The sequence below is a fragment of the Canis lupus genome, chromosome 16, assembly GCF_003254725.2.
Source record: "Canis lupus dingo isolate Sandy chromosome 16, ASM325472v2, whole genome shotgun sequence".
NCBI lineage: Eukaryota > Metazoa > Chordata > Mammalia > Carnivora > Canidae > Canis > Canis lupus.
Genome location: NC_064258.1, coordinates 33,264,498 through 33,289,318, shown reverse-complemented (window position 1 = coordinate 33,289,318; position 24,821 = coordinate 33,264,498). Strand labels below are relative to the sequence as shown.

At 37.5% G+C, this 24,821-nt stretch overlaps 1 protein-coding gene across 5 annotated transcripts in view; it reads left to right on the top strand.

Annotated features, from left to right (window-relative positions):
• The window catches only part of NRG1 (neuregulin 1), a 1,071,954-nt gene that overhangs the window by 464,740 nt on the left and 582,393 nt on the right, over nucleotides 1–24,821 (top strand). The gene's annotated exons all lie outside the window — the stretch shown is intronic.

The following is a 24,821-nucleotide window of genomic DNA, read 5'->3' as shown; positions in this document are numbered from 1 at the left end:
TTATTTTTTAATGGTTAGTCATGTCAGTCTCTTTATGTCAATTATGAGGAAACTCATATATTGACAAGAGCATAAACCTATCACCTGCAGGCTCATGTCTAGGGTCTACTCTCAAAAGTTATAACATAGTAGGCAGGTCAAGTCACTATGTGTTCTGAACCTGTTTTCTCATCTTGTGGAATGGTGATCAAATCATACCTTACATAGACAAGAAATAAATAAGAAAAGTTGCATGTAAGGGCTCAGGAATGAAGGAATTGGATCGGATGATTTTTTGTGGTTCATGTAATCCCTAAAACAGTATTTTCAATGACGTGTAGCAGTCATTGGTAAATCAGTTAAAGAGAAGAGAAAGGATACTTCTAACATAGTATAAGGGGATTAAAACAAGGTGGTGGAATTGTGTATTGACATAAGAACTTTCTCTCATCCAAATAATGGTAAAGGAGCCTGAGATAAGATTTGAGTGCCTAAGTAGACACACATGCCCTCGTTAGGGTCCCACCCGGTTCCATTCAACTAGCATTACTCTAGCACATCAAGAGCAGAGCAAAGTGTTGGTGCCAACATGGGACTGAAATGGCAGCTTAGAGTAGGAGCCAGTTAGGTCCCAGGACTGGGGGTGATTTGCCACAGCTGCTGGAGAACAACAGAAAAGAAAAGCTAAAAGGGAGATGGAAGAAGAGTTTCAGGGATCTGAAATTAAGTTGCCAGTCTTTGAAAGGTGACAATGCGAAAAACTTAGCCCTCTGATACCCTGGGCTGGCCAGGGCTAGTGAAAAGCATCATCCCTGATGTTCTCGCAAACACGTTGCTTGAAGTTTCACATGTGAATGAAACAACTAAAGAATGAAAATGAACATGCATTTTAGAAAAACATGCTAACCTCTTTCAGAGGTTAAAGTTTTTAAAAATCACATATCACAAAATTCACACAACTCTTAGAATACCCTGGCATCCCAACATCCATGTGTGGGTGTTCAAAGAGGAACAGTGTCCATTGAAAGGAAGCTTTAGTGAAGAACATTAAAAAGATTTGCTTAGTTCCCAATTTGGAATTACTCTGCCAAAAGTTATAATATTAGTTCTGTAGTGAAAGAGGTATGTATTTTACCTCAGTTTTGGAGGCTCTTACTTGAGAATTCGAGCCAAGTGTTTGTCTCTTACCTTATCGCTAACTTCTGTTCTCAGAACTAACAGCTTCACAAGGTGTTTATTTATCTTCTTTCTCCCACCCACGTCCCCCTAAAAAAGTTCTTTTTTTTTTTCATAAAATAGCTGCTCTGAATGGATTCTAGCTCAAGTATAACTATTTTTTAAAAGGCCGAGGGTTCTTTTCACTTGTAAACTTGCTTTCTGATGTCTCTTTTCAACTTCAGCTTCTTTACTGTAGCTATCGACTTGCTCTTTACAACAGAAGATTCTGCAGGTAGAAGAGTGCATAGGTAGGAATGATAACAAAGACTGGGTTCATTGACAGTGTCTTATCACATATGATGCCACTCTCATCAGACAGAGTTCCCCCACCTCTTCTGAATCTGTGGTACCACCAAATATTTGCATAAACATAAAAAAATCAGTCATTTGGGTATTTTGTGTGTATGATACCATTTATTGAAATGCTTCTAAATCCTTTCTTGACATCATGATTTGGGCAAGGAGCAATGACTTGGAGTAATGGTCATAAAACATGTAGCAGAGTGTACATTAATAGAACATCTTTTTAGTTGTCTGGGCAGGAAGAATAACATCTAGTTGATTAGATGTGTTTAAGTAGAATTTTGGAAAGAATAAATTACTCTATGCCTTATGACTATCCTGATATTGTCCTGCTATTTATAGCTCTGTTCTGGGCAAGGAACATCAAAACAGAATGAATTAATTGTTCTCCCTGCCATTATGCCTTGTATATAGTCATATCAACATTTATAAAAATATTAAATCAGTACTGATAAAAAATAGAAAGTGATTTTCCTCTTTTCTCTGTGAAGAAGAAAAATTATTATGATAGACTTTGAAGCTTCCTCTTCTATGGGCTGAGAAGAAAAGTCCCTATTTGTCAAACACAGTCCACTTTGTGTGACAAATTTGGCCAAAAAGTATATCCCATTATCACAGTTCCCTCCTGACTCCCATCCCATCCCAATTTCCATTTTATAACTCTAATTTTTTATGGTGGGAAAATATGAATAACATAAAATTTACCATTTAAACCATTTTCAAGCATGCAGTTCAGTCGCATTAAGCATGTTCACATGGTTGTGCAAATATCACCACCATCCATCTAGACCTTTTCCATCTTCCTCACCTGAAGCTGTGCACCTATTAAACACTAATGCATTCTTTCCACTTCCCACAACCTCTGTTTATCACTGTTCTACTTTATTTCTCTATGAATTTCTAGCTCTAGGTACCTCATATAAGTAGAATCATACAATAAGTATTCTTTTCTTTCTGGTTTAATTCACTCAGCCCAGATGTCTTTATGGTTCATCCATGCAGTAGCATGTGTCATAATTTCATTCCCTTTTAAGACTGAATAATATTCTATTGTACATAGGTACCATATGGTTATCCATTCATCTGTTGATGTACATACCGGTGGTTTTCCACTCTTTGACTGTTGTGAATAATGCTGCTATGAATATTAGTGTACAAATATCTATTCAAATCCCTACTTTCATTCTTTTGAGTATATACTCATAAGTGTGATTGCCGAATTAATGGTAATTCTGTGTTTCAATTTCTTTTTAATACTTTAATTATCTTGCCAGAGTTTCTACACTGTCCAGCTTCTCCAGAGGCTTACTTTCTCCTTAACCTTACTAAAACCCCTTATGGCATATTTTAAGCTATAAAATTTGAAGGAGTACTAGCTATTAATGCTAATATTTTTGTCACACAAAGGAAACTTTATTTGCAGCAAATAAGGAGATCACAGGAAGTAACTTCCAAAGCTGTGAGTCCTCAAGCAGGGAGAGAGTAGGTTTCCTTTATTGAGAGTCAGGATGAATATTCAGAAAGGGAGTCTTTGTCATTGTATGGTGGGCATAAGGTTGGACAGGTGTACTTAGAAAACATGCCTATACATATATACTGTTATGTTGATAAAGGTTCTGCTCCTCCTTGAGTGGAAACTTTAACATAATAAGGTAGAGATAACAGTCAGATGCCTCATAGTCCATCTGTGCAGGTGTGAGTGGGTGGTTGAGTACAAACTGGTCTGGGCCAGCTGGATCTCCTCCTGTTGCTTGCCTCTGAAAGATAAGGATTGTTAACCTTTAGCATTCCTGTGAAGAAGAAGGGGAGACTGCTGACAGTTTTAATCTCATTAGCCCTATAGAGCACTGCCCTCCCCTTTTTTTAATGTGAAGAAAGGAAATCCTCTTGCACTTTTGGTGGGAATGCAAAGTGGTACAGCCACTGTGGAAAACAGTATGGAGGTTCCTCAAAAAATTAAAATAGAACTATTCTATGATCAGTAATTCCATTACTGGGTATTTAGCCAAAGAATATGAAAATACTAATTTAAAAAGATATATGCACCGTTATGTTTATTGCAGCATTATTTACAGTAGCCAAAATATAGAAGCAGCCCAAGTATCCACAGATAGAAGGATTAAAAAAAAGAATATGTGGTGTATACACACACACATACACACACACACAAACACATGCACACATATTCACATACTGGAATATGACTCAGCCATAAAAAAAGAATGAAATCTTGCCATTTGCAACAACATGGGTGGATCTAGAGAGTATAATGCTAAGCAAAATAAGTCAGCTGGGGAAAGGCAAATACCATATGATTTCACTCATGTGGAACTTAAAAAACAAAACAAATGAACAAAGAAAAAAGACAAACCAAAAAACACACTCTGAACCATAGAGCACAAACTAATGCTCTGAACTATAGAGCACAAATTGATGCCTTTGATGGTTACCAAAGGGGAGTGGGTGGGGGGGATGGTGAAGTAGATCATGCAGATTAAAAAGTACACTTACCATGATGAGTACTGACAAATGTATAGAATTGTTGAATCACTATACTGTACACATGAAACTAATCTAACACTGTATATTTGCTACTCTGGAATAAAAGGCAATTAATCATTTTATTATTTAATAAATATATAACAAATATATGTAAACACTAGGATGGCCAGGTACTTCTCTAGGTCTTAAACTTACATTATAAGATATAAACAAGTAAGGAGACAATCTAATTCCAGCTTGTAGATATAAGAAAATAGTAGTGTAATGTGATGGAAAGTAGCTGGGGCTACTTTATTTTGATTCCTCAAGGAAACTTTCTTTGAGAAGAAAACCTTTGAACTTGAAGATCTGAGTAAGAAAGAGCCAAATATGCTGGAAAGAATATTCCAGGTAGAAGGAACAGCAAGTGCATAGGGTCTTAAGTGAGAACAACCTATACCTAGTATAGTCAGAGTCCACTGTACAAGGGTAGAGTCTGAGGTTTATAGAAGAGTTTGAATTTTATTTCAAATTCAGCTGGAAACCTATAGATAGAATTAAGCTAGATGTGACATGATCTGATATACAGTTTTAAAAGATCATTCTGGTTGTTCTCTAGGAAGACAAGACAAAAGAAGCAAGGAAATCAGATGGGGGATATTTGAGTGGCAAAGGAAAGTGATGATGTCAGGTTAGATTAGAATGAAATTGATAGGCACAAAAGAAGATGAGAAATTGGAATTTTTTTTAACTCAAACAAGATTGTTTGTTGCTCTGTCATGTAAAATCTATCCAGAGCTGTTATGGTGTGTCATGGTAAAAAGGAACCAAGATCTTTTTATCTTGTCATTTTACCATGGGTAACTTTCCATTCCTAAGGTCATCTCATGGTTCAAAATGGCTTCAATATATCCAGCCATTACATCACATAAAATATATTTTAGAGGTAGAATCAAAAGAGCTCATCAAAGAAATAAATGTAGTTAGGGAAGGAAGGAAGGGAGGTAATTAAGATTAATGTTTATGACTTAAGGAATTAGGTGAATAGTGGTGGCACAGAATGAGATGGGGAATATTTGTGGAATATTTAGTCTTTTTGGGGGGAGGGATGAAGATGCTAGAAATTTCAGCTATCTATTATACATCCAAGTGAAGATGTAAGCAATTGCTTAGAAAAGCCTGGAATTCAATGAAGAAGTCAGGGTTAGAGATAAAAATTTGGAAGTAATTGGAATATAGACTTATTTCAAACCCATTAACTAGATGAGATCACTTAGGTAGAGAATGTAGATGGAGAAGATGAAAGAGTCTGTAACCAAGACCTGGGAACACCAATATTAAAAGTTGATAGAGGAGGAGAAACCTACCAAAACCAAGAAGCAGCAGCCAGTAAGGTAGGAGGAAACCAGAAAAGCATAGTCATGAAAGCATCTCAGGTGGAAGGTGTTGATTAAGGAGAAGACAAGTTTCTATGGGATTTGGCCATGTGAAGGTTACATTTGTGATCTTGATGGTACAGTTTTAGAGAGTAATGCACTTAAACTGTACTTCAAACTGAAAGATATCCCACTATACACCCCATCTGAAGGGATAGCCACAGAAGATTGGTATATAATATACCTTGTATACATGTTTTTTTTTTTCTGTCCTTTGGATTCCTCTCTTAAATATATTCTCAGAAATAATGTCTTGGTGATGATTGATTCTGACAGGATCCAAGAAATCCCAGAGTATTAAGAATATCAAGTTTATTGTTAGTTGTTTCCTGAAACCGTTTGAAGCCTTGATCTATTAGGTGAAATATAACCCCATTAAGTTGTCTGACTTTTTAATACTTTAGTGTCATGGACCACTTTTAGTGTAAAATGTTTTGGCAGAGGAATTCCTTTTAAACTGCTTGGATTTTATAATTCCGCATTTTACCTTCCAAGCCTTTTACCAAATTTGCTTCTTACCCAATGATAACTGAAGAAGAAGGGCACCTGGGTTTTAATTAGCAAAAATGAAACAAGTTACAATTGTTCAAGAAGACGATGAGGTGAAAACACATTGGGATGGAAGCCCAAAACCCTGATTTGCCTTCCAGATGCTCATCATTGACCCTCTGCATTACTGCGCTAGCCATAGAACCACTTGGGCACCGGTTTTCATATTTGTAAACTCCCTAAATATGGAATAGGAATTGCATCTGTAAGGAAAGTTATGGGATCTCATGTATTCTAAAGCACGTAGTGACAATCCCTGGAAGTAGGTTTGAATGTACAGATCTAGCCTTACTAGCAAAGAATGGGCCCAGGATGCAGAAACTCAGAAGTGCCATCTGGTCAAAGATGGAGATGAATGGCCGAACCCTAGGGCAAGATGAGCATAGAACCAAAAGGAAGACATGTGAATGGGGCAGGAATGGAGGAGAACGTGGTGGAAGGGAAAGGTGTGACAGTGAAGCAATTTAGAGATTGGTGAGATATTGAGTCGAAGGCATCCCACTACTTGTTGAATATTGGTCACAGGTCAGACAGGATCTTCACAGGGGGTGAAGACAAAATTTGTTTGGCTAGTGTAAAGCTGGTTCACAGAGGGGGAAGATTGTGGTTCAAGCTCAGCTGAGCTGATAGAAAACATGAGGCTGAACTGAGAGACTCAGCTGTGTAAGGAAACTGTCTCCCACCGTAGTAAGTGTATTAGAACACAGTAGACGAAGGTAGGATATGGAGCCTCGGACCCTAGTGTATGTTTCGGGAAGGAGACTGGGGAAGGACAAGAGCTTGAGGTGGGGAGCAGAGTCAATGACTTGAAGATGCTTAGCTAAAATTCTCTTCTCTCTTATGAAAACAAAATAACAAAAAAACATATGCTTCTGAAGCCAGCAGTGTTGTGACATTTTGCTGACACCACCACTACAAGGAAGAGTGGGCAAGATTTTTAAGTGGTGGTAAACTCAAAATAACATTTATATTGTTATTTTATAATACATAAAGCTCTTTAATATAATTAACTCCTTTGTGTTGATCTTAACAATAATGCCTGAAGCTGTTAGGTATAAATTTCATTTCCGATGAAGAAGATGAAATTCTGATCAGTTAAATTTGTGCCCTGAGGCTTGGTAATTGGTAAAGTAAGCCCAGCCTGCCTCCAGACCCCATGGTCCTCTGGCTCCAAATGTCATGCTCTTTTCATTATACAGTGCAACCTATTAAAAAATGGAAAATCTTTTTTGCTTGTTTTCAAGATAGTTCATGATTTTAGACACATAAAAACAGTTATTAGATATGAGAAAAGGGAAAAAAGTGGGGTCCTTTTTCCATACTCTACTGTGGATGATAAGGGCCAATGCAGCTAACACAGCTGGCCAATGCAGAAGAAGCAAAGAGCCTGAATAATTGATAAAGCATACAATAAATTCAGAGACTGCCCAAGTAGGCTATGTTAGAGATACTGGGGTTGCCTACTTATTCATGACATCTGGTGACATTGGGCCTCACTAATAAAAACTCCAGGGAGTCTCAGTGGCAAAAACTCAGTGATAAAAAAAATAACAATTTGCTGTGTTATTTTGAGTTTACAACCACAAGGGATAATCTGTAATTGGATCAAATGATTATAAATGACACATTTTTAGGGGCATAATAAGCAATGCAAGGGACAGGTCTGGTTATTAGTGCCAAAATATGTATTTATTCCACATACTGCTTTTCTCGGGCATTTTCTGGTATCTCATTTCTGACTATTAAATTATACCTCAAATAGAATATGCAATTGCATGTAACCAACCTTTTTTAGTGGACATTAAGTGCAGCATAAATAGAAACTGAAAATAATCCAAGGCATTTAGAATTCCATTCTTATTCATCTAACTTGCCTGTCCTTATTCTGGAATGCAAGTGATTCTGAGCCTCTCTCCCAACACCTCCACCTTCCCCAGGCCTCAGTTTCTGGGCTTCACTTTCTCTGTGGAAAGGATTCATAGGCAAACTTCCACCTATGATTGCTTATGTGTTGTGCATGCACAAGTGACAGTTGCTCAAAATGTAGGAAACAATGGGAATAAAAAGAGAAAGCCTGTTTTGGAGAACAGAAAGGAATCCTGCAGTCTTTTTCATACCTTCTTGTTTGTGGGAAACAGATTTTTTTTTTTCTGAAATTTGAAAGCAGATTTGGAACATGACAAAAAAAAAAAAAATGACCTAGATTGTGTTTTCTTCTATTGTATCTACAAATAGTTTAGCTGAATGAGCTTTTCAGCTATTGATTCTAAATGAGAAATTTGATTAGTCATACAGAAAGCAATAAATGCAATTTTGGGAATAGATGCAAGGTTAAGAACATACAAAAAAAATCAAAGCATACTAGTTATGTTTAAAGTGAAGGACAAATTAAAACCAAAATAAATTTTTAAAAAAACCTGAAAACCTACAAGCAACAAACTCTACCCCACCCCACCCCCGCCCATTACCTATAGAAATCAGGAACTGTTCTGTTCAGCTTCCAAACTATACTAAGATTTCGAATTTTGTAACTTGTACTTATATGTCACTAACTAGATGTAGTCTTTCTGGTTATAGAAAGCAGGTATAATGAATTTTCAGTTGAAATGTATCTGCCTGCCTGTCTGCCTTCCTTCCATCTTTTCCTTCCTTCCTCCTTCTTCCTGGTCAGTTAGCCATTTAAGATTTGTAGGGCTTTTAGCCTATAGACCAGAGCAGTTGCATAGCTCTCATTAGAGAGTGAATGTTAGATCAACGTGGAGTGTTTTCTTTTTAGAAGCCAACTTGGAGAAAAAGTGATTCTTGCTTTCGGATAACTTTTAATCATATTCAGGGAGTTGACAAAGAATTCTTGAAGACTTTTGTAAGCTAGGTGCTGGGGAATGACACTATTCTTGCCCTCCAGAAATTTACAGTCTAGGGAGGAAGACAGACTATAAGCAAACACAGATAAATGCACAATTATAAATTATGCTGTGTCTTGATGTACATTATCTCCTTGTTCCCTGCTAGCACTTGGCCCATCCTGAAGGCCCATCAGATGCACCTATCAGTCTTCTAGATGTCTTTGGTAACTTTATAGAACCTCCTCTGGGGAGAGTCCCACAGAAATTGTGAGAAAGGTAAGAAGCAACAGGTTGATGTTTTACAGACTCCTTTTTTTGGAGACCTAGGATCCAGAAAGATGACTCCAAGGCTGCTGCAAAGCCATGGAAAAGGAAATGAGAGTGAGCAAGGGGGCTGGGGTTGGAGGCTTGGGATGGGGTTGGCATCCCAACCCCCATCCCAAGCCTCCAACCCCAACTTCTCTCAGACCTGCCCTGTCTTTATCTGTTGAAGAATTTTCCTGCTAAAGGAAGAGAAACATTTTAAATTCACTGTTGTGGTTCAAATAGATCAATCTTTGGAAGTAGACAATTCTGGATTCTAAGCAGTACTAAAGTACTAGTTTGTTTTAAATCCCTGGAGTCTGTAACTCATTAACAAATGGCACTCAAACCTCTTCTGTGGGGTTTTTCAAGGCGTATAAATATTTCCTGGGAGAGAGGACATTACCAAGAAACACATCTCTTAATGTTTTTATTACTTATATTTGTAATTAGTGTGTACAAATTATAAATACATTGTCATCAATAATAATTTTTGGAAAAAAATTATGTTGATATAATATAACCCTCAAGTGAAATTGAACATGGCCACTTTGTATCACACATTCCATGCTGCTATTTCTGTCCCGCTTAGGATTTCTTCTGAGTAGTGGAAATTCTTCTGTAAACGTAATCTCATCCCCCAGTAGACAGCAGTTCTGGATGTGCTACTAATTCTGCCAAATGGACTGACGGGGCTACTCTCTTAGGAGATAGAATTATAGGAAGAAAAATAAGAGTTGATAAGGGAAAGACACACATGGCAGTGGGATAGCTGCTTTTGACATATTTGGTCTGTAAACACCTGTGTAAATTTGCATATATCTCATTTGTTTTTCTAGATTTTGCTCATGGGAGGGACACTTAATTTGTTCTTTGAATTTAACCATTATATTTTAACATACATGCTGATTTAATCATACTGGTCAAAATTTTCTTTTTATAGCATCCAGACAGCTTGTGCGTATAACCACATGGAGTTTTACTTTGTCACCAACTGGTCACCATATGGAAGGTAGTTGAAATGTATTTTGATTATATAACTCTCTGTACATAGGCAATCATCTCAGAGGGGCTCAGGTAACATACTGGAGAGGAGATTTAGCTTAAGACTAGAGTAAAGATATGGATCTGTTAGCTGGCATTCTGGATCTACAGTGACTTTTCTCAGCAAGGCCCATGAAGTGGCAAATCAGTGCCTTAGATTACCTTTTCTTATGATGAGCTCATAAAAAACCCAGCCTTCTTCAGATGTGATAGTTAATGTTATGGATATTTCTTTAGTAATTTGACTACTTCAATAATACATGTACAGTCAATAAAAATATAGAAAAGAGAAGCAGAAGGAAGACTAGAATTAGTGGTTAGAGTTGTTGAAATGCATATGCAATTTGTTCTCTTTCTTAAAAAATTGAAATTGGATTCTATTGTACAGAAACTTCTGTCATAAAAGTAAAATTGAGTCAGAATAAAAACTGCATTTTCTTAATTTGTTATTCATCCCCATAAATATTATTTAAAGGCCATTTAAAATAATCTTATTCAGATTTGTTTACATGTGTTGAAATGTTATAATCTATAGTAGAAATACATTAGAATTTATTTTTAGCTTCGAATTTAGGGACATAAGAAAATAACATATAGTAGTTTTTCTAGAGGCTATTAGATATTTGTTTCCCATTTTGGCACTTCCTTTTAGCTGACCTGACGTGAAGATAAAAATAATAGCTATTTCTCAGTTGGCATTTGAAAGACAAGAGCAATAAGAAACCCAGAAGAACTCCTGGAGAATTTTCATAGGAAAAATAAGCATATTGACATTCTTTGACTTTTGTATATTGATTTTTGGCTCCAGCTGCTCCAAAGCCATTAAGAGTTAGAGTTAATCATTCTTGATTTTTTATTGTCAGACAGTTCCCTTTTTCATAATGCTGAATAATAGCAATACTATTTAGTTTTATTTATGCTCACATTCAATGCTATGGTAAAAAATTCATAGCATAGCATACTGAATTCTTGCAGGTAACTGATAAAATATGTGGTCTTTAATAGGCTGTTGATTGATGTTCCAGTAAAGAGGTAAATCTTGTGAATTTCAGAGGTGGTCCTAAAATCATCTTAAATAACCCTACTGTGTTAAAAAATATTAGTATCTTTCCTGCAAAGATAACCTGAAGCCTCTTTGGAAATACATATGAGTTATTAATTTTTACAAATTTATTTGTGAAGCCAGCTTATTAGCTTTGAAAGGAATGGCTCTTCATCCCTATGTTAATGTCTACTTTCACTGTGAGGTCATAAAAGCTTCTTGATAGAGATTGATGCCTTATCTATAAGCTTTCCCACTATAGATTAATAAAGTGTTTCTGATCATATCAAAATTTTGAACCTAGAGGTAAAGGGACACTATGATAAGCAGAACAATGACCTTTCAAGGATGTCTGAACCCTAAGCACTGAAATCTATAAATATGTTGTATTACATGGCAGAGGGGAGTGAGGTTGCAGATGCAATTAAAGCTACTAATCAGTGGACTTTAAAATGGAGAGACTATTCTGCATTATCCAGGTAGACTCAAATTAATCACAAGTTGCTTTTTTAAGTGGAAGAGAGAAACAGAAAATAAGGTGAGAGTGATAAGAAGGTAGAAGGACTCAACTCACCACTGTTGACTTTGAAGATGAAAGAAGGAAATTCCAGTAGCCAAGAAATGCATGTAGCCTCTAGAGGCAGAGACACAAATAATCACATACTCCCCCAACAGCTTCCAGAAAGGAATGCAGCCCTGACAACATTTTGATTTTAGTTCTATGAGACCTGTGCCAGACTTCTAACCTATAGAACTGTAAGATAATAAATTTCTGTTATTTTAAGGTGCTTAGTTTGTGATAATTTGTCACAGCAACAATAGAAAACTAGTACAGACTACAAAAGACAATAATGTCTATTAAATCAAAAATTCATCAAACATCTATTAAATGCCTATTTAGGAAATACAGGTTGATTCCTACTACAATATCTTTGGTGTGATTGAAACATCCTCCATGAATCAGAGTGAAAATTATTTGTGTCTGTCAAATGCCTCGACAACAAGGAAGCCTTATGCCTCTTTACTAATTTTATCAGAAAGGCTGAGGTCAAATGGAGTGAGTGTTGTGGTGGAACTCCAAACATCTTCCCTCCCACCCATACGCACATACATCCATTCATTCTTCACATTGTTCCTAAACTTCCCGTTAGTATAGAAGGATGCTGGATCATGACTAGCCCAGGGACATGCAGAGTTCAGCTGCCTAAACAGGTTGATTTGGGGGCCCAAGGAAAGATTATTAAAACAAAGACTATGAGAACCAGAAGGGACTTCTGAGACCATCTTGTCTAAAATTTTGGTTTTACCAAGGAGCAAATTCAAACCTAGTGTTATTCAGCTGGTAGGTGATAAAACAGAGATGAGAATCCAGGTGTTCTGTCTTCCTAGTACTGTTGTTTCTACTATAGAATTAATTCCAACCAGAACTACATATCCAGTTCCCTAGCTGGCCCATAATTAGAATCACCATCAAGGCAAACACAAATGAGGTGTTACCTTCAGGAAGTCAAAGTTAACATCTGTGTTCCTTAGGTAGGTTCCCTAAAGCTTTCCTACTCATACCAAGAAGCCCAGGGGGAAGATGAAAGTTTCATGTTCAAGAATAAGACCAATAGCATTCATGAGTATAAATAACATGACCCTTTTATGATTAAGAATCACCAAATCATCAGTCAGGAAGAACAATGAGCTTATATTTATTAACTCCTGGATCAGTAAAAACCTTTGGGCTACTTCTGGTACTAACATGGCCAAAACTTTTTTTTTTTTAGAACTTTCTAGTTTTGGGACTTTAAGTAAATGATGTAGCTTGTCTGAGTCTAGCCTTCTTCCTCTGAACAATGGAACTGACTAACGTATATCAGAAAGTAAGTATAAAGATGAAAGGAATTGATATTTGCAAACTCCACACTGTTATTTGGAACATAACAGGTGTTGAGGAAATGGTAGCTATTTTATCATTATTTTTTTTCTAGAACTTGGTAGGAATCCTTAGGAGCATATTTATTACAGTGGGAAAGAAAACAGAAGAAAAACCTCAACAATCCTTAGGATCTTGAAAGCAAGAGGAAAGAGAAGGAGAGGGGAGGCAGAGGGAGAGAATAAGCGAGAGACAGAGAGAGAATGAGAGAGAGAAACAGAGAGAGAAAAATGAATTAGAGGAAGAGAGGAGAGCTTTAGGAATTTGAAGGGCCCAAGTAAAAAAGGAGAGGCTAGAAAAAGTGCCCGAGAAGAAAGGGCAGAGGGAAGGTTAAAGCAAAGGAGAGGAAGAGAAGACTAGAAGGAGAGCAGAGGATGCAGCAGCATATTATAAAGGTTATAACTGAAGAAGACATGAGAGGAGAAAAAAAAACACAGCCAATGATTGAAACCACCAGTTATTTTCTTCTAATTCATCTTGTAAAGGAAATACTGTCCAGGAGAAAGCTTTGCTCTTTTGTGTATTAGAGAATATAAGGTGAGGATCCCTCCTTCCTTTTTCTAATGATGACCCTGAACAAGGGCATGATCTCCTTTTGAAAATCCTTCTGTCAGAAGCTATATGACAATGTGATCAAATAGGGTCTCCCCGGGCGATGTGACTGACATAGAGTTGAGTGATGTACCTGGCAGATCCTTTTGAACTGGTCCATCTGGGAACTGAACCAAAGACTCTGTGATCCTGAATTACTGTGCTTCCGATGGTTTTCCCTTTTTCCCACAGTCTGGACACTCACTACCCCGAAGTATAAAAAATCCTTCTCATGAGACATGGAGGAAGTAGGATAATGCAGCTTTTCCCACAAACTCGGCCTGATACAAATACCCAGGAGCTCGGCCATTTGAGTATAAAAAATCCTTCTCATGAGACATGGAGGAAGTAGGATAATGCAGCTTTTCCCACAAACTCGGCCTGATACAAATACCCAGGAGCTCGGCCATTTGGGGATTCTGATTCTTACCTCAAGGAGATGCTTAGAAATTACAAACCAAAACATGAAGATAATGAAGACACTTCAGAGTAAGCAAGTTACATTCCTAGTGGTGGGCAGTTCTGAATAGGATACCATCATTCTCCCAACCAACCGAAGTTGACAATTTGACAAATAGGCTGAAGATCCATATCCTTATACCAGTTTTCTGTGTTTTAGTTTTAGCTGAGCTGTCTTATTGCTATGAGTGACGATAATTTTATGGATGACTTTCTAATCTTTCTGTCGGAACAAAGGGGTACGTCCTTTGTAAAGTCTTCACGATGCTATTTACCAGGCTTGCTGGTCATCCCTTCCCTGTTTCATGTCGTGCTCATAGATATGAATTGCAGCCACACGGTGTGACAGCTAATTGTCTACTATCTCTCAAGGCTCCATGTCTTATTAAAGACCATGTTTTATTTATCTTTGAGTCCTCTGCTTTGCCTGCCTTGTACATAGAAAACACTCAATGTTTATTGAATGAATACCCATTGTAGACTTTTATATAGATGTACCTGGAGAATGAGGAAATTGAAGATGAAGAAGAAAAAAACAAAGATGAAACAGAGATAAAAGAGTTGCCTAAAATCATCTTTATATCCTAATTAGCCAGAAGCCCCAAGGTCTGTCCCAGATCTCTCCAGTCTCCAGTTTCCTTATCTGTCTAGAATTCGTGTAGAATTTATCCCAGAGGTTGGTTTGAGCTGTAGCTATATAATGAGTCTCTGATAATTAGGATTTTTCTTTCGTGCTTACATTGCAAGGAATCCTAGGGATGGAATGGGTGAAATAGGTGATAATGATGACTAATCATATTTTATTTTGTGACATGAAGTTGAACAGTGATAATGTATTGCTGTTTTGAATATTGCAGCATTAAAATGCTGCCTCACTATTCATAAGCAATACAAATGGGAAAGACCATATGAGGTATTCTACGTAAAGGATCACTGAAATATTAAGATGGGGAATTTACAGTAATTGCATTAGGGATCCTTTCGTTAATTAATATTCCCTCTGAGTTGACTACTGCCAAATTTGTTTGGCTTTATTCCCAATTTAACTGTTAGTAAAACCAGAATTATCCCAGAATATGATGGTAGGAAGATTTTATTGTAGGAAAACCTCAAATCTAAAACTTTTGACAGTGGACAATGGGAGGTAGGGCTGGCGGTGAGGGATGGGGTGGTGGAGGGAATTGGCTGCAATGGTAGAGCAAAAGTCAGCACCTAGAGCTTCAATTCATTTCTAGGTAAGGGTTTATAAGGGCCTTGACCATTCAAGTCACTCATGTTTGGTTTGGTTTGGTTTTGTCCTTTATATACATTGTGCAAGGTAAATTTTGAAGAAAAAAACAGGTGTTGCATTTCTATATAGTGAATTGTTCTGCTTCTTGAATAGGAGAAATCCTATTTGCAACTTTTGAGCTGCTCTCAACAAGCCCCCTAAGGCTGAGTTAATGTTTGTTTGTGGTCTGAAGTGACCAAAAGGGAACAGCAGAAATTATCATCTAAGTAGCAGTGGCCAAGGACATGAATCCCTTCTTTGCTATGCCGGAAGATAATTACCTGCACAATTCCCACTTCTGTTTTTTAGTACCGTTTTGGAGGATGGACTTGACCTGTGGCTTAATGGAAAGAGTGTGGACTTTGGCCTCAAATATACCAAGCTGGTTTCAAATTTCACTGTATTCACTTTTGTGAAGCCCACAACAAGCTATTTAAACTCTGAGCCGCGGTCTTCTCATTTGTACAATTGAAATAACAATGATGTGCTTGCACTGGAACAGCTTCAGTGTTTGTAGGCCCAGTACAGTATGAAAATGCAGGATCATTTGTTCAAAAAATGTAATGAATTTCAGGACTGCGATAGCAAGCATTAAGTCAGGCTTAGGGGTCTTCTAAAGAATGAGCCCATATGACAATGCAGGTCATACATCCATGAACCTGGCCCTGGCTCCCCAGTGGGTATTTTCCCCTGTTTAGCTCTGAGAAAACTATATTTCCAGTGACTGCTAGCTAGATTTGACCAATGGGAGGAAAGGATAGGAGATTAGAAAATGGAAGAAACCTAGCTCAGTCTCTCTGTCTCTCTAACCATCCCTACCCTGCCCTTCCTCCTCCCCTTTTTCCTCTTTTCCTCCATCCTTCTTTCCTTCTTTATTCATTTCCCTTTGAGAAATATCTCTAATAGTGACTGCCTTTCCTATTCCAGCTCCAGCTTCTCTAGCATAGCCCACCTTCCGTGATGCGACTTTGCTCAACAGATTCCTCTGTTCTAGGTACCTGCGGATGGCCCAGCTTCTATGCTCAGATAACACCTTTTTCTTGATTCCTTCAGCCTTACTGGTGACAGCCATTTCCTTCTGTTGCTAATATCTGAACTGTCACTATTCCCCATTTGGCATTTCAGCTCTTTTTACTGGTTTCCCTTATTACATATTCTCTGTTGAACGATTCTGCATGGGTTCTGATACAAATGTCTCCCTTGCAAGGTTAATACAAGAAATAAATTTGTCTTAAGGTGGTGGTTTTCAACTGTAGCGTGCAATCCGTTCATGAGTCATGAAATCAATTTAATGGGTCAAAAGATACAGATGCAGTGAAAAACCAAGACACCTGCACCCCAATGTTTACAGCAGCAATGTCCACAATAGCCAAGCTGTGGAAGAAGCCTCGGTGCCATCGAAAGATGAATGGATAAAGGAGATGTGGTCTATGTATACAATGAAATATTACTCAGCCATTAGAAATGGTGGCAAGTACCCACCATTTGCTTCAACGTGGATAGAACTGAAAGGTATTATGCTGAGTGAAGTAAGTCAGAGAAGGACAATCATATGGTTTCATTCATTCAGGGAATATAAAAAATAGTGAGAGGGATTAAAGGAGAAAAGAGAGAAAATGAGTGGGAAATATCAGAGAGAATGAGAGAATATGAGAGACTCCTAACTCTGGGAAACGAACAAGGGATAGTGGAAGGGGAGGTGGGCAGGGGATGGAGTGACTGGGTGACAGGCACTGATGGGGCAGTTGACGGGATGAGGACTGGGTGTTATATGTTGGCAAATCGAACTCCAATAAAAAAATTAAAAAAAAACCAATGGGTCAAAACTAGCATTTTAGAACACAAAATAACAAAGTAGGATAGAAAATACTGCACTGTATTGTATTTATAGTAAATGTCATTTCATAAAACTTTTAGTTGTCTATATGTATATGTGGTATGTACTAGATCATGATGTAAAAATGTATTACTTTCTAACAGTTGGGTTAGAAGGAAGGGAAGGGAAGGGAAGGGAGGGAGGGGAGAGGAAGGGAAGTGAAGGAGGGAGGAAGGAAACAGAAAAGGAAAAGGAAAGGGAGAGAGAGAGAGAGAGAGAGAGAGAGAGAGAGAAAGAAAGGAAAAAGAAAAAAGAAAAGAAAGAAAAAGAAAAGAAAAAAGAAAAGAAAAGAAAAAAAGAAAAGAAAAGAGCAAGCTAGCGGTCTAAGGTTTCTGGTACATAATAAGCACTCAACAAACATAGAAGCTACTGTAGCCATCCAAGACCATGTCATACAAACACAGTCCAGCCAGACAGGACCCAAAGAGCTTGTTCCTCCAATATACTTTAGCTCATTAGGATAGTTCCATGTAGTTGAACCAGGATGTACTGAAATGACCAAAACATTAACTTAAATGTATTTGATTACACCTAGACAGGCTGAGCCTGAGTCACCAGCCTTGGCTGAAAGAAAAGCCAGCGAGGTTCTTCTTTGAAGAACAGAAACAGTTTTAAGATAACATTTTATTTTTCTATGATTCACTGTAACATCTTTCTCCTAACAGCTGAATGCCTTAAAAAGAGCAGGTCTCACCTAGGAAAGTGGGAATGGGGAGGAAGTGAGGAGATAAAGCAGCTCCTCGAATCAGCATATTAGTAGGAGTACAACTAGGATCCTTTGGCATTCCTTTCTTTCAAAGGTATCAAAGAGATCTACAAAGATAACTGTGCTCCCAGACAACCATGAAGATTGGCAAATAACAAATATTATCAGCCTTCCAGCAATCCAAATCTGAAAAATCACAAGTTACTTTATTTTGTCCTAGCAACCCAGCTGATGGCTATTGTAAGCTATGTGTTGATGATGATAGGAAAATGACTAGCAAAAGAATTTTTAGCCCCTTGTCCAGTGTTGTTCTGGTTCAGCAAGCCAAGAAACTCAAGTTCCCAGCCATTCTTGGATCCATCCAAGTCCAAAGAACAAGGGATCTGAGGACTGGCAAAGACTTACAGGTCATGTGGATTTCTCTGTTTTGTGGCTTCCTCTGAGACCTCACAAGAGCTCTTTCAAGGGTTATGGGCAGCCCTCCCAAGTTGTCATGCCTGTTTGATAATACAGTGGGCAGGGACACTCATATAGTGGCTGATTTTATGTATCTCTAGTGACCAATGCCTATCTCTACCACTTAATGATACTGTTTGCCAACATCAAGTGACAGAGAAAAAGCAGAAGTTGCTAATGCTTAACACTGTGCCAGAGCTGTATCAAGTGCTGTACACATAGAAGATTGTTTTATCCTCACAACAGCCCTATGGTTTGGTCACTACTATTATCCTCATTTCTCAGCTGAGGAGGTTGTTAGAGAAGTCAAATAACTTGCCCAAATTCACACAGCCAGTCAGTAGTAGAGCCAAGATTCAAACAAGATGGTCTGGCTGCCAAGTCAATGCTCTTAATGTCTACTCAGGCTGGGAGCTAAAGCACTGCATTCTTATTTCAGCATTAACTGATTTATCTGATTGGTTGGGCAAATCAACCCCTCCATAATTTCTTTTTCTCATCTGTAAAATAAATTTCTCTAGATGTTTTAAACCTTCTGGTACTGCCTTCCATGTTTCTTTGAGTTTCCCTATTCAGAGGGATTAAATTAATTCATCTAACATATTCTATTGTCCTAAAATATTTCAAACATATCAGTTACTACTTTCCCAAATCATCGAAGTAAGGATATCTGTCTGCTTATCCACTCCCTAATTAAAGGTGAGAAAGCTGCATGTTTGGCTGCTGAGTCTCTGTCTTCTACCTTGTTTTCCTCCAATCTGACCTAAAACTGCCTTTGTCTTCTGGCACCTGGAAAAAAAAAAAAAATCCCAGAAAGTTTTCTAAATCTCTGAGTTTGTCACACCAGCCCTTAAAGGAGTGCTGAGTTTGATGGTGTGACTAGTCTAGTGGGATTCATACATAATAGTCATACACTGAGGAGACTCTTGAGGATCAATTGGGATAGAAGAGACAGAGTATTAAACATTTCCAATTAAGAAAGGAGTACAGTCAGAGAGAGCCACACTTCTGGATGGAGCTCACCACCACCTGACCAGCTGATTAAATATCATGCCGCAAAAAGTAAATGTTTATGCCAGGCCAGGTGCTTGGACTACACAGAACTATATTAGGCATGAGTGAGTGGTTTAATTGGCTCACCTTTATTCAACTGTTAGTATTTTCCTCCTAAGTGCCTTCCAGAGAGAATTTTGTGTTTCCCTTCTAACAGCTGGCTCATAAAAACATAAACTCATATTAAAATGTTGAGTAGGGATCTACAGATTCCTACTCGCTTTCCTCAAAATTGTATTACAATGATAGGAAAACACATGAGTTGAAGTATGATATTCCAGTTGGCTGTTTTATCAATTTTATCAAAACTCATGGAAGCATATTTTATAATTTGTTCTGTGTTTTAAGGGTTCTTTGTTTTATCTCTTGAAAATGGAATCCTAGCTACACACTGTGGGCTTAATATAACTGTGAAATCACCCAATTGTGGTGTATATCTATCAGAATGTCCCTACGGGAGATCCATAGGATATGTATGCACAGAACATTCTTACTAATCTGGGAATTTGTGGTCAGCTTGACATCTTAACCATAATTGACTCCATGTCTCTTTTCCCTTTGTGGTTTTGTTGTTGTTGGATATACTTTCCAAGCATTTTTTTCCAAACATGAATTTATTAATTCATCTACTTGGAATGGTTTGGATAGAAAAATATATCAGAAATTTTCTCCATTAGAATCAAAGTAACCATGACTTTGTACCTACCCTGCTCTACCCCTTCCTTTTTCTTTCTCCATTTCTGATTCTCTACCTCTCTGCTTGCCTAGGAAATATGAGCTACTTGATTTTGAAATCCATGATTAATTCAGAAGTTGTTATATTAAGTGACTTACAGTGTTTGTGTTGAAGACATTATGAGGATTGTGGAAATACAGTTTTTAATTATAATAAATATTAATTAGTGTTCTTTTATGTACTTAGATGCCCTGCTATAAGTGTAGAGTGTTCTTTCAGCACAATTCTGAATTTTTGAATTGCAATCTCTAGTAGAATTTTTTCCCAAATTGTATCTACAGAATACTATCTTCACGTTACACTTCTTGAATAAAGGTGTAGTGGTCTAACAAGTTTAGAAAGCCCTATGCACTCTTTCCCTAAAGAGTAATAATTAACCTTAGTAGATTTGAGACTTAGACATTCTTTTAACTCATCATTTCTAAAAATTATTTTATTCTCTCTACCCAGAAGCCTCAATTTATTCTGAAATGCTTATGCTTATAAGTTAGCAACCCTCAGAAATATATGTGAGAAATGGACTCTATATATATGATCTCCATGAAATATTGACAGTAGTCCTTATTTGTGGAACATTTACTATGTGACTGGCACTGCTTTAGAGGTTGTAATAGCTAGGTATGTATTTGGATGCTTTAAAGAGGCTGAAAATAACTGCTTTAAACAAGAAAGATTTTTTTTTTTTCACATAAAAGTCTAAGATGGAAGGCAGTGCAGGGAGTTAGGTCAGCTCTCTCTGCCAGGGTCATCCAGGGGCTCAGGTACTTTCTATGGCATTGTTTACCATCCTTCAAGGTGTTTCTTGCTCTGTAGGGTGAAAAGTGCTCATTGTACTTACCCATAGTCCATCCCTCAGAAAAGAGACATCCCTACAAAAGAGAAAATGGAGGCAAAACAGGGCTTCCTTTAACTCATATCTCATTGCCCAGAATTTACTGACATGGCCACGCCCAGTTTGCAAGGATGTCTGGGAGATGTAGTCTCCATCCAGGGAACATACATTCACCTCAAACCTAGGAGATTCTACTACTAAAAAAGGAGAGAATAGATATCACAGGCCATTAGCCTTTTCTGCTGTGTTTTTTTTTTCTCATTGAATCCTATGATTAAGTTCATGAAATAAGAACTACTGTCCCCATTTTAATACTGAGAAAATTAAGATACAGGGAAGGTAAATCTAAAATCTTGGGGTACCTGGGTGGTTCAGTGATTGAACATCTGCCATTGGCTCAGGTCATGATCCTGAAGTCCTTGGATGAAGTCCCACATCAGGCTTCCTACAGGGAGCCTGCTTCTCTCCCTGCCTATGTCTCTGCCTCTCTCTCTGTGTCTTTCATGAATAAATAAATAAAATCTTTTAAAAAATATAAAATAAAGCCATATAATGATTTGGGGCTTTAGGGTACCTATTTCCAGAATCTGGGTTCTTAGCTAATACACACACTTGCCATGCTTTTCCCAAGAATTTCTAATAGTTTTCATCCTTTGGGGGCCTATTCTTTTCTAACTTTAAAGGAAAATAATTTTCTATGTCAGTGAGGGTAGAGACAATTTCTTCTCCTTTCTTTCTGGACATGCCTAAACTGTATTTCTCAACTTCTCTTAGATGTAGCCATATAAATTAATTCTAACTAATGGAACACACAAAGGTCTGATGTATACTACCTCCAGGCTTGACCTGTAAAAACCTACCTGTGTGCCTTCCATAGCCTTTCTCCTTCAGCTAGCTGGAATGAAAATGACACCAAGGAGAACTGGAAACCATGTCTCAAGGATGCCAGAAACTTGCTCAGCCTGAGTCCCTGATTGACTATGTAGAGAGCTATCACAAAATATCTCATCTAGTACTGTTACATGAGCAAAAAAAAAAAAAAAAAAAAAGATAAATACATAAACTTCCATTGAGTGTGATCCATTTTAAAGGTGTTGATCTGTTTGTCTTGTCTTTTGATCTGTTTGTCTACTCTAAATAATAAAATCTGTTAGCATGATGTCATGAATAACAAATAGGCAACGTGAATTAAAATCCTGTACTTGCCATTTGCTACTGATGTGGCCTTGGGCAATGTACTTAATCTCTCTAAGCCTGAGTTTTCCTAGTGTTCAATGAATATTCAATCACGGAGTTGTTAAAAGAAATAAATAACTCTCTATAAATTGTGCTATTTCTTGTTACTTATTCCACTCCAGTGATCGATTCATGTGTATTCTAGTTGCCCCACTATTTAAAATATAAATGCCTTATTCGTATGAAAATAGTTTTAAAGAAATGTATCTTAGGTATCTTTAGGTTTGCACGTTTACATTAGAGAACTTTCAAGTTTACATTTCATGCTTTTATAAAAATCATATGTCAGCAAAATGAGAGAGTGTCAGTTTGGGAATCATTGGACAAACCTGGATAAACACATCTGTTTGACCACTTAACTGGCTCTGTCACCTCTCTGAGGCTTAGATTCTGCATTGGTAATTTTGGAAGTGCTAATAGTTTTCTTTCAGGACTGTAAAGATTGAATAAAATTCTAAAAGTCTGTGAAACAGCCTTGCACATTGATGATGTTCCTTTTTTTCCCTAGATAGATTTTCACATGGAGCACTTTAATCACTTTTGTTGGACCAAAATCACCTTTCTTTCTCCAAATGTTCGAACTGAACAAAAGTAACCAGCCATTTGGAATCTGAAGATTTGTATTTCTGATTGCAAGGCTGAAATGCAGCTCACTCTCCCCACAGTCCTGTGGATTTAGGGTGTTCATGAAGGAAGAAGTTGGCCCATTGCTACATTACTCAGAGACAGGACAAATGTTGGTTGCACTGCCTGTCCATGAAAGTGATTGTCACAGCATGGACAGAACAAGGCTAGTTTTGCAGAAGGGTAGAAATATTGTAGGTTATCTAAATGTCTCTAGCACAATGTGCCTCTGAGTGTTTTCTCCAGGTAGGACATTGCATGAACTCTGCATGGTGGAATTTCCATTTGGAAGGCACACGTCAAGGAACTTTCAGGCAACACACCTACTTCACCTGCTGGGATTTCACTTATTATAGAACTAAAGATTCTGGTCATTAGCCTCTCATACCCATTTATGTCATAGAAGGGATGCAGTGGTTATAAACTGCACTGATCATATACACCTTGCCTTAATCAGTTGTTGCAGACAAATATGCAAGTTACATTAGTCCCTACGTAATCTTTCATGTCTGTAGGAGAAAGGCAAAATCATTGGGAAACAGTAAGTACAATAGCATTTAATATTAAGATTTTTAAATTCCCGCTCAGTGTAATATGTGCATGAAGATAATGCATTTTAACTCAACTGGGTGGCAACCAACAGCCACATCAAACTGAATGCATGGAGAACTTGGGGCCTAAGGGGGGGATTGACTGTTAAGTACTCCCTCCAGGAATCCACAAAGACTGGTTGTTTAGGTGGGAATCTTTGGGGGTTTTTTGTTGTTTTTTACCTTACCTTTGTAAGGTAAATCACAAAACCTCAATTTACTGCAGTGTTCCAGTTAATCTTCTGCTTTATTGAGTGTCACTCTGAATTCCCTATTTCTTTTAAACTTTGTAGTGAAAAATCATTCTAGACACTGCTGAACCACCTTTCTGCTTTATTAACAAAAAATATTGGGTTAAGTTTAATCCTTAATGGCTGAAAAAAACATTGTTTGTTAGTTTCACATTTTTGGAATGCAAACTATTTTGAGAATAGAAGAGTTGTGGATAATATCAGATAGTATGGAGACAGAGAAAGGATTTTGCATATAATTTACAGACCCCTGCAGCCCACCTCTGAGCCTCTGGCAATAGATTGAGGATTAAGAATCCCTAGCATAGATGTTTTGATATTATCATCCTAAACATTTGTTTTTGTTGTAATAAAAATATAAAGAAGAGGGATCCCTGGGTGGCGCAGTGGTTTGGCGCCTGCCTTTGGCCCAGGGCGCGATCCTGGAGACCCGGGATCGAATCCCACGTCAGGCTCCCGGTGCATGGAGCCTGCTTCTCCCTCTGCCTGTGTCTCTGCCTCTCTCTCTCTCACTGTGTGCCTATCATAAATAAATTAAAAAATTTAAAAAAAATATAAAGAAGAGGGGATTTGGCAAAATATTTGTTCACTCAAATAATTCAAAGTACATTTAACAATGAAAAGTATTTGTAATCTGCTGTGCCTAGAAAGTTACTTGTTAATTATTTTCTTTATTAGAATCTGTTTCATTGATTTTCCTTTTTCTTTTAAAAGCTGAATATAAAAAAAGTCTGATTAACTGGATTTTATGGAGTTGATTCAATAGAGCTATAATTTAAGAGCTCTTTTACGTATCCATTGAATTCAGCAATGTGAAAATAAATTCCAGAAATTTTTCTTAATTTCACAAAAGCAAATATAAATACTTAGCAAAACGAACCCCCCCCCCAAAAACACCAAACACCAGAGGCCATTTTTTTTTCCAGCACATTCTGCTCAATCTCTCTATGCCACTTGTTCTCAAGAGGAGTGGCATGCTCCCAAAAAGGGAATTTTGAAATTTGTGAGGACATTTTTGG